The 15,201-nt window shown below is 38.5% G+C and overlaps 1 protein-coding gene and 1 non-coding gene across 2 annotated transcripts in view; one reads left to right on the plus strand and one right to left on the minus strand.

Moving 5' to 3' along the window:
• The window catches only part of NRTN (neurturin), a 253,877-nt gene that overhangs the window by 17,837 nt on the left and 220,839 nt on the right, over nt 1-15,201 (plus strand). The window lies entirely within an intron of this gene.
• Nucleotides 9,388-9,578, minus strand: LOC141124314 (U2 spliceosomal RNA). Its single transcript, XR_012240877.1, has one exon. It is a non-coding gene; the product is annotated as a U2 spliceosomal RNA (small nuclear RNA).

A 15,201-nucleotide genomic window follows, 5' to 3' on the forward strand; every position in this document is an offset into this window, starting at 1 on the left:
TTGACCAATTGTTAGAGGATCAATTGATTCCACCCTAATTCTGTAATTGCTGCACTTCTCTCTTCTGTCACTAGAATTCCGGGTATCTGGTGACATTAGATAAGACAAGGGCATTGCAAGGACAGATTGAAAATAGATAGGGTATCTCAGCCAATGGGCAGGGATTTTCTTGGGTCCCTTGGCCTGCTGGGAGAGCCTATTTATTTGGGTGAGGTCAGGTGATCGGGGTTCTGTGCCACCTGGAGGACTGTCTGGGTGGACATGTGTTGTACTGCCCGGCTGCTAGGCCGGAGTTTGGGCCCATTCCGGGCACATCTGGCTGCTAGGCTGTATGAGGGCCTATCCAGAAGCAAGAGAGCAGCGTAGGGTTGGGATTGCGGCTTGCATTCCAACCAGAAGTGACAGTGGTCGGAGGTAGAGGGGAAGCTGTCGCCACTAAGGGACCGACCACCTTGTTACCAGGCACCACAGTGAGTAGCTGAAGCAAGTACTGGAGCAGTATTCCCACCAACCGGAGACGGTGAAGAATTGGGAAACTTCAGCAGGTGCCAAGCCAGGGGCCCAGCCAGTGGGGTGACGCTTGAGGAGTATCTGGAGTGTCAAGCCAGGGACCCAGAAGGGAAGTGGGGGTGACACTTGAGGAAGATACTAAAGTAAGAAGATTAGAAGAGCTCACGGGATTCAGTAGCAATGAATCAGCAAGTCTAGTGAGAGAGACTACGACAGTGATGGCGAACCTTGGCACCCCAGATGTTTTGGAACTACATTTCCCATGATGCTCGACTACACTGCAGAGTGCATGAGCATCATGGGAAATGTAGTTCCAAAACATCTGGGGTGCCAAGGTTCGCCATCACTGGACTAGGAGCTTAGTGGGCTGAGAGTCTACAAGAAGTGACTGTATCAAAGTAAAGGAGTTTGTTACAATCTGTGTTAGGAACTGTTCTAAGACTATTGCCATAGGAGACAGTGCTTCTACACATGCAGATGTGGTGTCTTGCTGGATACCTTTCCCTGCATGGCTGTCTACCTGTAGAAGTCTCGGAGTCCGTTAATTGACATTGCAACTACCTAAGGGTATCCTGGCCATAAACCCTCTCTCCTACTGTTCTGTTTTAAGAGAAAATAAATCTTTTTGCATTCAAGAAGTGTCTGGCGCCCATGAATCTACCTTACATTACACACACTATGCCTTGCAGCCCACTCTATACAGAAGGATGTCAGCTGTCCCTGGCTCTGGAGGTTCTCATTAGACTAAAAGAGGCCTGGGATCTTGCTATATATATATATATATATATATATATATATATATATATAAAAGTTATTATTATTATTATTATAATACAGGATTTATATATATCGCCAACAGTTTGCGCAACGCTGTACAACATGGGACAGACAGTACAGTTACAATACAATTTAATACAAGAGGGATCACACACAAATGTTTTGCCTTGCATTTATATAATTTATATTTTAAATTGAATGGGTTGTTTTACAAAGTAAGGGTTCTATATACTTTAGGTTTTATTCACACAGTAGTGTTGGGATGTGATCCACCTCAACCTACTGTGCTAAACAAAAGGACTCCATGCAATACTTTTTTTCAGCACACACCACCGCAATGCAGTGGTGTGAACTGACACCATAGGAAACAAGGCAAATTGTTTTATCTTTGCATCAAGAGTGCACTGGGCAACACTGTTTATTCCAATGCAAATGGTGTAAATTGACCCTGAATTTGCTGAAAATATTACACAATACAAAATGAAGAGCTCTTAATAAACTGACCATTTTGTCATAAAGATGTTACTGAACATAGCATCAAAAGTTCCAGGAAAAATGAGAACATGTGCTAAGTTAAAAATTGTTTTACTTTATTTTGGGTTTAGAACATTAATCAGGGATTTAGTGCAGCCTAGAGAAGAGTATGATAATTGGATGAGAAGTTCAGTAATTATTTTTCTACTGACCACCCAGTGAGTGGAGTTGATCATCTCACGCTATATTCAGCCTAGGTTTATATAAATGTATTTATACAAAGAGTTTAAAGGAATGAAAGTTAAGGCAAATTTGTGGCTGTCTCTCGACCAAGTCAGTAAGCCTGGAATACTGCCAGTCAGGACAGTTATGCATATGCAGTGAATATTAAAAACTAACAACCTAGCTAACAGGTGGTGAAAATAACTTTTACAAAGCAAACTTGTCTACCTGAGTTTGGGTGTTTACACAAATTTTGCACAACACAGAAAACTGAAAATGAATATGAAATCATAGTAAATTGTATGTATTATACTTTTGATATGTAATAATAGTAGTTCAATAATTAGAGGAAAACTCTGTTAAAATGGTAAAGCAGTTTTAGCATAAGTTTCTGGTTTATGATCATAGTGGACATCATTGCCTCCAAAACATATAAAACGCTGTTAGGCGTTTCAACCTAGTGGCTCTCAACTATACCTGATTTAGATTAACAATATTTTGTAAATATAACCTTTAAAAATTCTGTAATGCAAGCAGCCATTGCCTGATTTCAGAGGTACATGCTAGTTCCAAGGTAGCGAAGATGGACCTAGTCATCTCTACAATCAGTGAACTTTCTTCTCTAGAAATGCAATACAGTCCAGGAGTCAGAGGATGGCTGTCCAAAATTTGGGGGATAAACCACTCATTCCTAAACAACTGATCATATAATCTAATTTATTATCATATTTGAAGAAGATTTGAAAGTTGTTTGTGATATGGTTGTGTATAAAAGATTACTGTTGTTTTGGGCTCAATGTTTTGAATGTCTTTGGTTTGAACCATAGTCCATTCATTGAACCCATTGTATAGTCCAAAGATTGCAAGCTTAAATTCAAACCCCTCTGAAGTCAACAGCATCGTGAATCTGTGACTGAGAAGCTTCACCATAATAACCTGGGGTGAGTGTGTGTAGTGTTTTGGATGTTTTACATTTTTTGGAGGGAGGGAGTTACAAAAAATGCAGTGTGGTGCTGGAACAATAACGGCAGCTCTTGAACAGATTACCAGCAACACCTGGCAGATTTGGTCAAAATAATTCAAAGCTAAAAGTTTTAATTTAAACTATAATTTAAAAATACATAAAATGATATCAATAATTAAAAATATATAAATAAAAACTACAGTTTATTATTTCACAGAAAAAAATCCAGAAATATTTCACAGACTCGCGTTACACTAAATAAGCAGCTTTACTAGGCTGGAGTTTTAGTGGGAGACACCAGGCAGGTTTTATTCAAAAAATGAACTTCAATTTGTATTTTGTTCACAGAAAAATGACAGCAAAATATTGTAGCTGCAAATCTGTACACATTATTTAACCTGTTGTCGCCCATGCAACACATACTTTAACACCTACACATATGCGTAACTGGGCTGCTGATGTTTCTGTGTTCACAGCGGTCACCTGATTGCTAAGCACTTTTACTGGGCTGCATTTTGAATAGGACAGACATCAGCCAAGTTTTTATCAAAAATCAACACAAGAGTGCATTTATGCCACTGAGAAAAGACACCAAAATATTTTAGTGACTACTTTCACAGTATTTGAGCATGTTCAATAGGCTGCATTTGGAACAGGACAGACACCAGCCAGCTTTTGATAAAAAACAAGATTAGAGTTTATTGTACTGAAAAGAAGCCACCAAATATTTGTAGTCTCTATGTGCACAGTATATCAGCACTGCCACTAGGTTACATTTTCAAGAATCAACATTAGAGTGTATTTATGCCACTGAAAAAAAGACAGCAAAATAATGTATGGGCGTCATACACAGTATTTAAGAACTTTCACTAACTAGTTACTAGTTAGAAATAAGACAGCAAAATGTTGTAGTTACTCCATTCACAGTATTGAATCACTTGTACTAGGCCACATTTGAAACGGGACAGACACCAGTCAGCTTTTAACCCCTTACGGACCTCCCACCCGCAATGTACCGTGGATGGGCGGCCCGCACAGGCAAGACGATATACCTGTACATCGCTGCCTACTTCCCTCCAGCACCCACTGTGATTGTACACAGCGGGAACCTGTTAGGAAGACCTGGCCAATGATTTACCACTGGGAACCTGCTGCGCGGCTGTGTACAATCACAGCCCAGAACTCTGTGTTGACAATCAACACAGAGCTCTGTACCGAAGGAACGATCTCTCTGTTTCTCTTCCCTGCAGGGATGAGAAACTAAGAGATCTATTAGTAAAAACATCACGCTTTACACATATTACACATAGTTAGGCACACATTTAACCCCTTAATTGCCCTAGGTGTTAACCCCTTTCCAGCCAGTGTCATAAGTACAGTGACAGTGTATATTATTAGCACTGAATACTTTATTAATGTCACTTTAGAGTTCAGTAGCACTTAGTCAGTTTCCCCACCAGTGTCAGTCAGTGTCAGATAGCGCTCGCCGCACCATTAGCAGCACAAATACATTAAAAATTCCAGTATATATACCATAGTTTGTAGGTGCTATAACTTTCCCCAAACCAATCAATTTACATTTATGCCCCGTACGCACGGTTGGATTTTCCTGCGGAAAATGTTTTATGGGACCTTTTTGTCGGATATTCCGACCATGTGTATGCTCCATCGGACATTTTCCATTGGAATTTCCATCACACAAAATTTGAGATCTGGATCTCAAATTTTCCGACAACAAAATCTGTTGTCATAAATTCCAATCGTGTGTACACAATTCTGACGCACAAAGTTCCACGCATGCTTGGAATCAAGCAGAAGAGCCGCACTATTTATTGAATTTCATTTTTCTTGGCTCGTCGTACGTGTTGTACTTCACCGCGTTCTTGACGTTCGGAATTTCCGACCAACTTTGTGTGTATGCAAGACAAGTTTGAGCCAATATCCGTTGGAAAAAAAACATGGATTTTGTTGTCGGAAAATCCTATTGTGTGTACAGGGCATTATTGTTTTTTTTTTAAGTACTATACTAAATATTACCCCCCCCATGTTAGTTTGTTTTTTTAAACCTAACTGAAAGAAAAAATATGAAAACATAAAATAAGACTAAAACAATAAAACACCAAAAAACTAAGGGGGTGGGGAACCAACAACTAGACCGCAATTGAAGAAGTTACTGACACACGCACACACAAGATAGTATGAGATGTATGTGAAATATCCCCATTTTCTCTAAGTGCCCCCAACACACACTGACTGTAAACATAGCATTTTTTAGTGGCATTGTATAGGTTGCCAGAAACTTTCTCTCTCTACACAGACTCAGTAATCCCTATCTGCTCCAGTACTGTCCAACACATAGTGAGTGTGTCTGTGTCTCAGTGTAAATATGGTGGTTTTTTCAGCAGTTTTCAGCAATTAGCAACAGCAGCTATCTCCCCCTGCAAAACTCTGATCTATCCCTATCTTCTCCAGGACTATCAAACACACAGTGAGTCTGTAAATATAGCAATTTTCAGAAATCAGCTACTAGTTCTCCTGCAAATGCTCTCTGATCTTGTCCTATCTACTCCAAGTCTCCTCCAACACACACACTGACAAAAGGCTGCTGAGAATGTTAATGTTATAGGGGTGGGGCTGGCATTAAAGAGAACTCCCATGATTGGCCCTTCTAAGTCTAAAATCTTCTAAACCTGGCCACAGTCCAGAATCCACAAAGTGCATTGTTGGTAATTATCTGCTCTAGATGTGAATGCCTGCATTAGTTTGCCATTTTCTTGAACCACAAATCAGTTAGTTTTGGGTCAAATTCATATTTTTCCTGAAGCTCATCCCTATTGGAGTTATGTTATACCATTGTATTAAGCATATCTACAGCATTGTAACATTTTAGCGACTATGTGACCTAAATTAAAGTGGTGGCTTAAAGTACTTGTATATTAAAAATTTCTAGCAAAGTAAGTGCTAGCAGTGTGCCCTAAGCATCTCCTAGCTGCCAGGTCTGACTGTATCTTTCACATAAAAAGTTGCTAAGAGAAATTAAATAATGGCTGTTGAGAGTTAAAACAACACTGTCACAGAAAAGTAGTTGAAAAAAAAAAAATCACTGTAAAGACAAAAAACGGTGTAGTTAATGATGTAGGGGCTGTCAGGTGAAACCACAATGTGCATAAAGGGACCAGACATACTGAAAGGGTGTTGGATGCTGAAGATGCTTAAATCAAGAGACCTAACATCCAAGGCATAGGTGTTGGGTGAACAGGTAAATCTAATTACTCTTTTTTTTCTGCTATTTTTGTGACAGAGTCCCTTAGGAGACTTGCTTAAAAGAGGATAATGAGGTTAAAGGAGGAGAGTGGTGCTACAATTTATTGACATGTCTGAGAGCATGCTGATGACTGTATAGCTAATCACAGATCTCCATGTTCAACAAATTTGTGTAATTTTATGGCATAGCATTGGCTACCCCAGCAGACTTCATCATGTAAGAACATTTTGAGAGGAAGTGAAGTACAAGCTAAAAAAAGGCATTAAATTCTCTGCTTCTGCATCCATCTCTCAGGGAGACCTAAAAGTAGAAGTCAAGTCATTTTTTTTGTTTTGTTTTTGATAAGACGGATAAGATGAGAAGATGGGCTAGAAACTCTAGGACAGCAAGTGCAGGGAAATACAATTAAGCAATTAGGAATAAGCTCTTTTCTATTGAGGTTAGTAAGGATAAGGCTTCTACCAGGTGTTTTTGCTGTGGTTTGACTTTGGTTAGAGATTTTTCTGTACTTCCTGCCCATTTATTGGTGTAACTTGGGGCAACAGATGAGTCAAAATCTTTCAAACATTTTAGGTAGATATTTACCTTAAAGGATAACTGCCTTTCGTCCTTTAATACATTTCTTCCCCTCCCTTTCCCCTGAATGCACACACAACCTTTCTCCCTGAAGTGTTCCTCTTCACCACGGCCTCATATACTTTTATGGAAAAACGTATTCCGAGAGAGTCTCCCAGTGGGGCCCGCCCAGTAAATCAGGGCTAAAGGTACGTATTTGTCCCAGTGAGATGCAGTCAGGGGCATGGGGAAATCATCATACCAGTGTACCAGTGTGTATTTTCTGCTATGTTCTAAGCTAAACTGTACCCAACATATCTTTGAAAGCTAACATTTTTGATATTGTACTGTAGCTGTGGTGGGCTTTGGTCTCTTCCTCTGAATTTTAACTGAGATCTCTGGCTGAGGCACAAAAAAACTGCATGACTAAGCCAGTCATAGTGCAATATGTCAATGACCAGTCCATGGAGACAGTTGTCAAGGCTGAATAGGGAACATAAAACACAGACGTTGCTGGATGGTGATGTTGAATGCCATCCAACAGTTGCTTATACTAAGAGACACTCTTATTTCTAACCTTGAGTTAAACTCTCATTTTAAATGTAAAATATATTTTTTTAATTCCTGCAGGGATATTTTAATCTTGACTTGCATTCCTCATATACTTTGTTTTAATTTTACAAATATAGTTATGTGTAAAAATTAGATTAAATTGAGACACATATTTATGCCTAAATGCGTTCTCTTTTGCCAGCATTTGTCCTCACTATTCACAGAATTTCTATACTGTAGTTTATTGCCACAGGGTGCAAGGGGTAAAGACTGCCATGGTAGAGCATACATATGCAGCAGTTGTCTGTGGAAATAAACCAGTAGGATTTATTGTAACTACTGTGAATACTCCATGGAGTTAATGGTGATGAAATCAACGATTTGTCATGTAAAAATTACAAATGTTAAAACTGGTTTGGGCTGGTGGATATAACATTAGCTGTATTATAAATACCGTACTTGGCAGTGAATTTTTTAAGAAGTCTTCAAAAAATTTATAAAACAAAATTGGTAATGATTGACAATGATTGCATATATAATAGAAACCTGAAATTCATGATTGGTATTTTTAAAAAGTACATATATATATATATATATATATATATATATATATATATATATATATATATATATATATATATATATATATATATATACGTGATTCTGCACTGCCGGCTTTTGGTCGCAAATGCACGCCACTGCTGCCGCCAGCTCGTTCCCACTGTCATTTTACACAGCGGGAGCTGATCAGCGGGTCCCATGGACCCGATCTCCGTCGGCACCCGCTGATCGTTCGTTACATTGACAGAATGCCAGTCTGCCTATGTAAACAAGGCAGACTGTCAATCTGTTAGTACAGAAGGCATGGATCCTGTGTTTCTGTAAAGCAGAAACACCGATCCATGTCTTCCAGTAGTAAAAGCACCTCCCCCACAGTAGTAAAACACTAAGCTAGGCACACAGTTAACCATTTCATCTCCCCTGATGTTAAATCCTTCCCTGTCGGTGTCATTAGTACAGTGACAGTGCATTTTTTTAGCACTGATTACTGTATTAGTGTCACTGGTCCCCAAAAAGTGTCAAAAGTATCAGTTAGGTGTCTGATTTGTCCGCTGCAATTTCACAGTCCTGCTATAAGTCGCTAATCGCCGCCATTACTAGTAAAAAAAAAATAGTAGTTTATATTCGCTATAACTTTTGTGCAAACCAATCAATATATGCTTATTGGGATTTTTTTTTTTTTTTACCAAAAATATGTAGCAGAATACATATTGGCCTAAATTGATGAAGACAGTTGATTTTTTACATTTTGTTTACATTTTTTTTATTGGGTATAATACAGAAAGTTAAAAATATTGGTGTTTTTTTTCAAAATTGTCTGCCTTTTTTGTTAATAGCACAAAAAATAAAAACCACAGAGGTAATCAAATACCACCAAAAGAAATCTCTATTTGTGGGGAAAAAAAGGACAACAATTTTATTTGGATACAGTGTCGCAGGCCTGCGCAATTGTCAGTTAAAGTAACGTAGTGCCGTATCGCAAAATATGGCCTGGTCAAGAAGGGATTAAAACCTTCTGGAGCTCAAGTGGTTAAAGCACAGCCTAGAGAAGAACTTACTTTTGAAGATTGAGGCTGTGTGTGGAAACTTTGAAACCAAACAGGAAAATTTCAAACAGATACAGTAACAAAGTACAGTACATTCTCTATGAGCATTACGTTTCTAAGAATAATAAAAAAAATGGTTACATTGTAAAGTTTTTAAAATGTTATGGCAGAAAAGAAAGCACTTAAATCTAAGGTTAAAGCTACTGACTTTTTTAAACCTTGAAGAAGTGCAGTTACATCTATATATGATTAGAATAGAGTAACCACTTCAGCCCCTGAAGGATTTGCCCCCTTAATGACCAGGCCATTTTTGCAATACGTCACTGCGTCGCTTTAACTGACAATTGCGCGGTCGTGCGATGCTTTACCCAAACAAAATTGACGTCCTTTTTTTCCCACCAATAGTGCTTTCTTTTGGTGGTATTTGATCACCTCTGCGTTTTTTATTTATTTATTTATTTATTTATTTCACCGGTCCTGGAGGTATTGCAATACCAGGTCGATGCGTGGAGTGGACAGAGCAAGCTCTTCTTCCATCTCCCTGTTCTAAAAATCCATTTAATATATGGTCCCCAGATAGGGGACGTATCAGATATTAAACTGATAAGAACAGATACTACACTTGATCTTAGCCAAAAGGCCGAGAAGTGATTATTATTTTTTGCACTATAAACAAACAAAGAGCGACAATTTAAAAAAAACAAAACTTTTTTTAACTTTTTGCTATAATACACATCCCAAAAAATAAAAATAAATAAATGTATTCATCAGTTTAGGCAGATATATATTCTTCTACATATTTTTGGTAAAAAAAAAATCACAATAGGCATATATTGATAAAAGTTATGGTGTCTACAAAATAGAGGATAGATTTATGCCATTTTTATTTATTTTTTTTACTAGCAATGGCGGCGATCTGCGTATTTTAGTGGGACTGCGACATTGCGACGGACAGATCGGACACTTTTGACACTTTTTTAGGACCATTGACATTGATCAGAGCTAAAAATAACCACTGATTACTGTATAAATGTCACTGGCAAAGAAGGGGTTAACACTAGGGGGCGATCATGGGGTTAAATGTGTTCCCTCAGGGTGTTCTAACTGTAGGAGGGTGGGCTGGCAGGGACATGACAGAGATCACTGTTTCCGATCACTGGGAACAGTAGATCTCTGACATGTCTCCTGTCAAAATGGTGATCCACCTTGTTTACAAAGGCAGATCCCCATTCTGCCTCTGTTTACCTCAATTGCCGGTCACCAGTGGACATCGAGTCCGCCCGAACCCACAGGCATGCTCCTGCTATTACGTCTGGGAGCAGAAGAACCGACCTGCCACCGTATAATGACGGCAGGTGGTCAGCAAGCGGTTAAAGGGGTTGTAAAGTCAGAAGGTTTTTTATCTTAATGCATTGTAAATACCTTCTGTGTGTAGCAGCCCCCCTCAGCCCCCCTAATACTTACCTGAGCCCATCTCTATCCAGCGATGTCCACGAGTTACTTGGCCATCCGAGACTGTCCTCCTGATTGGCTGAGACACAGCCGTTGGTGCCGTTGGCTCCCGCTGCTGTCAATTAAAGTCAGTTAGCCAACCAGGAGAGAGAGGGGGCGGGGCCAAATCAGGGCTCCATGTCTTAATGGACACACGGAGCTGTTACTCGGCTCGGGTGCCCCCATAGTAAGCTGCTTGCTGTGGGGGCACTCAACAGGAGGGAGGGGCCAGGAGAGTCGAAGTAGGACCCGAGAAGAGGAGAATCCAGGCTGCTCTGTGCAAAACCAACTGCACAGAGCAGGTAAGTAAGTATAACATGTTTGTTTTATATATATATATATATATATATAAACAAGACTTTACAATCACTTTAAGCACCAGGCCCAAAAACATTTATTGTCATGGCCTAAAGGAATTACGTGAATTGATAACCCACTATCACTTGTATTAATAGGCCGGCCTTACACTGTTTGATTTTTTTGTTCAGACCAGTATATAATAGTATAATAATCAGAAAAGTGTTGGCATCAGTTTATGACATTAGTGTTTATATTAAAGTGGGTTAGCTGTGAAATACTTAACTAACAGAGGTAAACTATTGCTGGAGACTTTTGGACCTATCACTGGGGAGGTTTTGTTTCCTCTTCTGGGACAAATTTTGCAGCTCTTTCCTGGGGGGATTGTTTTTCCTTCCTTTGGACCATAACTGCAGGAGAGGTTGAACAGATTTTTTTTTTTTTACATGCAGCTAGGTAATAGTGGAACCCGCATTTATTGTGTACTTAGCATTGCCAGATATTTTATTCATTATTTTACTCAATAAATGGACAGTACAGTAATAAACCCATCTGACAACCCCTCATGCCTCCTGAGGATGAGACCACTATGCTTTAGTTCCTGGATCTGCACAGTTGCTGTGGCCATTATGAAGGGGCCCAGTGGTATTTTTACATTTGTTTTGTGTTGTGGGAACTGTAACAGGAAATGCTGGAACATACAAAGCTGGGCAGAGATACCCAAAACTCCCATGTGGACAGGATCAGGGGAGGGAACTGTTGTAAGGAAATCACACTATTGGGGCATTCTATACCAAGCATCTAAGATGAAAAGTCCAAAACTGACTTGAAAGTTTGACTAATTGTAGACACAATTTGGAAAAGCTAACTAGTAAAAGATGCACAGGGCTTTATGAAGGGAATTTTTCATCATTCACATCAGCCTTGCACTGGGGAGGGGCTGACTGGTGTTCATCTAGAACTCACTTGATCTAGAACTCATGGGTTAAAGTAATCCAGTCATGCTCGAGGTTGCCTTCAGCGAATTATATACTGTATATACATATATAGTGCAAAGGGTAGCCATTGTGAGGTAAGTGACTGGGTCCTCACCCATAAAGAGATATCCATACAAATCCCAAAAATATATAGAGGTACTCACGGGTCTAATAAGTCAACTTACCATTTCAACATGCAGTTTTTATTTCTCCATTAGGAAAGAGTGCCCATAGTTTAATGTTGTAGTTGTCTAAACCAGTACTTAAAGACCGCAATCTACTGTCATCTCTACCCGATGTCAGCTTGTGCAGTGCTTTCTACAAGACCTCTTTCTCCACTCTGTTACACTCATCCAATGAACCACTGATGTAGCATCCCATCTCCAGTTTTCACCTATCAATCATTAAGGTTTAATGATGCAAAACGACTGAGAGCACCTAGGGGACTCTGTATTCAGTAAGCTCACAAGTGGAACTTTGTTGAAGTTTCAACAGAAGGAAGGTCAACAGAGTCAAACACACTGTACAAAAATTTGCTTTTGAGAAATTCATAAATCCTCAGTTATATCATGTGTCTCATGAAATGTAAAAAATGCCTTGTAAAACATGGCTTCCTTATAGTGGAAAAAGGTGCTGTGTGCTCGCCTTCTGGAGCCACACAAGTTCTTTTGGAGGCTGGTTTTAGGTAGAGGGGTTATTTTTGTGTGGTGTTTTTGGTGATTTTGCATCTTTCCTTTTTTTTCCTCTCTTCCCCATCATGATATATTTCTCCTTGAGGTGACTGACATTATTAAAACATACTTCTTAGTTTAATCTTTTCCTCTGTTTGTCCATTGATCACAAAATGTAAATTTCAGGTTGCTTGTTATTTTGTATATTTATTTGTTTCTCCAGATTAGGGATATTTGGACTTGAAGACACTCACAGTACTTCCTAATCTTGAAGAAGAGTGCTATCCGTGAAATGCGTATGCACTGTACTGTGAGGGTGCCCTTCTTTATACAGTCCAATTCATTATATTCTGCATTTTATTGCATATAATCATTTCATGGTAATTTGTAATGGTTATTGCCTTTCTATGATGTCATTTAAACAATTCTGTAATTTTTTAAAAAAAAGAGATCTCTCCTGATGGTTCTTCATACTTCCCTGGTGACATATTTAAAGACCCTCACTCTTGTTGCCATTATTGCACTTGTGCTCAATATTTTGATGATGCCTACAGGAAACCATTTGGCACATTTTATAATTCGACTGGTTACAATTTAAGATTTTAAAACTGATAGTAAATATGCTTGATTCAAGCCAAAAGTGTTAATTGGCCCTTGCCCAACCTGAGCACATTTTCTGAATCATTTCTTAAGGTTATGCTAAAAAAGAATAGTGTGTTTTCCATCTGTTCTCCCTTTTCTTTACACAACGCATTTAGTAATTACACAGGCCTTGCTGTTTTGGTATAAAAATTAGCTTTTGATGTTGTTGTTGTCAGCTATCCAGACCACAGTGTATTTTTCTCTTCAGATGTTATCCTAACAAAAAGTAAATGTAGAAGTGCAAGTTTAAACTGTCTCTATTTCTCTTGTTTATAGTGTAACATTATATCAGTAGCAACTTTTAGGGCATGCAGTGGTTTACAAAAGTCGTTCTGCTGATAGTGGTTGGGAGAAAACCTTATGTTGTTCATACTGGGAACATGTATGACATTGGAACAAATAATTTGTCACTAGGAGAGACCAAAGATAAAGGACTGTGGTGTAGGTAATTTCATACTGAAAGCATTCCAGGCCTCTGTGGGATCCTAATTGGCTATAAAGGAAGACATTGTGGTAGTTTATTGCGATACAGCTTTGAAATGATACAGATAACTAAGGAAGTAATGTCAATTCATAGCTGGTTCTATTCAGCAAATGATCAATAGGCTGCTAGCAATGCCAAGGTTGGAAGCTCAAAAAGGTTTTATAAAAACAATGGGATCAAATATTCACAAGGCCCCATAAAAGCTCTGTGGGACAGCCTGTTCTTACTAACACTTGTTTTTTAAGTAAAGTAGTACAAAGGGTGCATTTGCTTTTTCAGTTAAGGTTTATAATTGTGTGCAAAGGAATTAAAGAAATAGGCTATTCAATGAAGTACTCATGCATATAAATATTGATATAAATTGTGTACAATATATATTTTGGACTAATGGTGAATTATTTGGGGTATTATGAAGCTCCCTAATCTCACAGAATTTCCCAGAAACAACGGCATATTTTGGTCATTTTTGAAAACGATTAGCCTTTAAATCATAGCTGAACTGAATTACAGGGAACTCATATTAAGGTAAATTGAGTGAATTTTTTTATTTTAGCATTTACGGTGTCGCTGAATAAGCATAAGTAGCTAAGTTTCCGGGAATAACATCATCAGTATTGAATCCTGTAACACTCAACATGTAATAATTGTATTTGGTTTCATTATATTTGTTATAGCTGGGTCTTCACATTCTCCACTCAGCACCTTTAAAGCTGTACTTACTTTGGCAACGTTGTTTTTAACATTATATTTCCAACCAACTCATCAATTTATTGTAGTGGACCTTTAATTTTACGTCTTATGTAAGATATTAGCTGTGATGGATCAAACACAGAGCATTACAACACAACCTCCTCTGTGGATAGGAACTATTATTTTATGTCACAATTTGTGTTATGTATGAACTGTTGCTGCCCCCCCCTGTGGAGCAAAAAATCACTTTATACAATTTTTTTGCATGTTGGAAGAGGCAGGGTAGAGCTTAGCAGGAACAGAACTCCAGCACATCTAGTGTGCATTAGTGCTCACATGAATTAAAGCACAATTAAATGTAGAAGCAAACATTTATTATATTACATCTTAACAATTCTTAGCTGTGATGGCTGCATTAGTTTTATTTTTTAGGCTTTCTTTGTTCTATTTTCATCTATTTATCCAGACAGCCTTGCTCCTGTTCCCCTGATGATGCGTTGTGATGCGAAACACGTTGTTGATCTCTAAAATTGGGGATTATGTCCATCTGGTAAGAGGCTTGATGGTGGTGGTGGTGGGCACCTTTGTATGGTGCACTTCCCAGTTTCCTCACTGGACTCATTACTTGGTGGAATTCCTGTGAGAAGGACTATCTCAATTTTCACAAGATTTTATATCATACTTGTTTTTTTGATATATGGAATGGCTATTTTTTTGATACGATCACATTTATGAATGTTTTCAAAGGTTGTTTTTTTTAATGTAATATAGCATTAATAATCATGTTGAGTTTATCATAAGAGGCAATCTATTCCTTGTGTATATGTATCCAGTCAGTATGTCTTTTGTTTTTCAAAAGAAGAAGCTCTCTTCCAGATCTATCAGTTTACAAGGATAAGACAAACTATTTAACAGTGGCAGGGGTGCTTGCAATGATCAGCTTTTATTTATCCTAAAAATAAAAAAACTGTTTGCTGCTGTCTGCTGTGTCCCCTGTGCTCATTTATCCAGAGTGGGAGATTT

Source organism: Aquarana catesbeiana, linkage group LG01 (assembly GCF_042186555.1).
Source record: "Aquarana catesbeiana isolate 2022-GZ linkage group LG01, ASM4218655v1, whole genome shotgun sequence".
Lineage (NCBI taxonomy): Eukaryota > Metazoa > Chordata > Amphibia > Anura > Ranidae > Aquarana > Aquarana catesbeiana.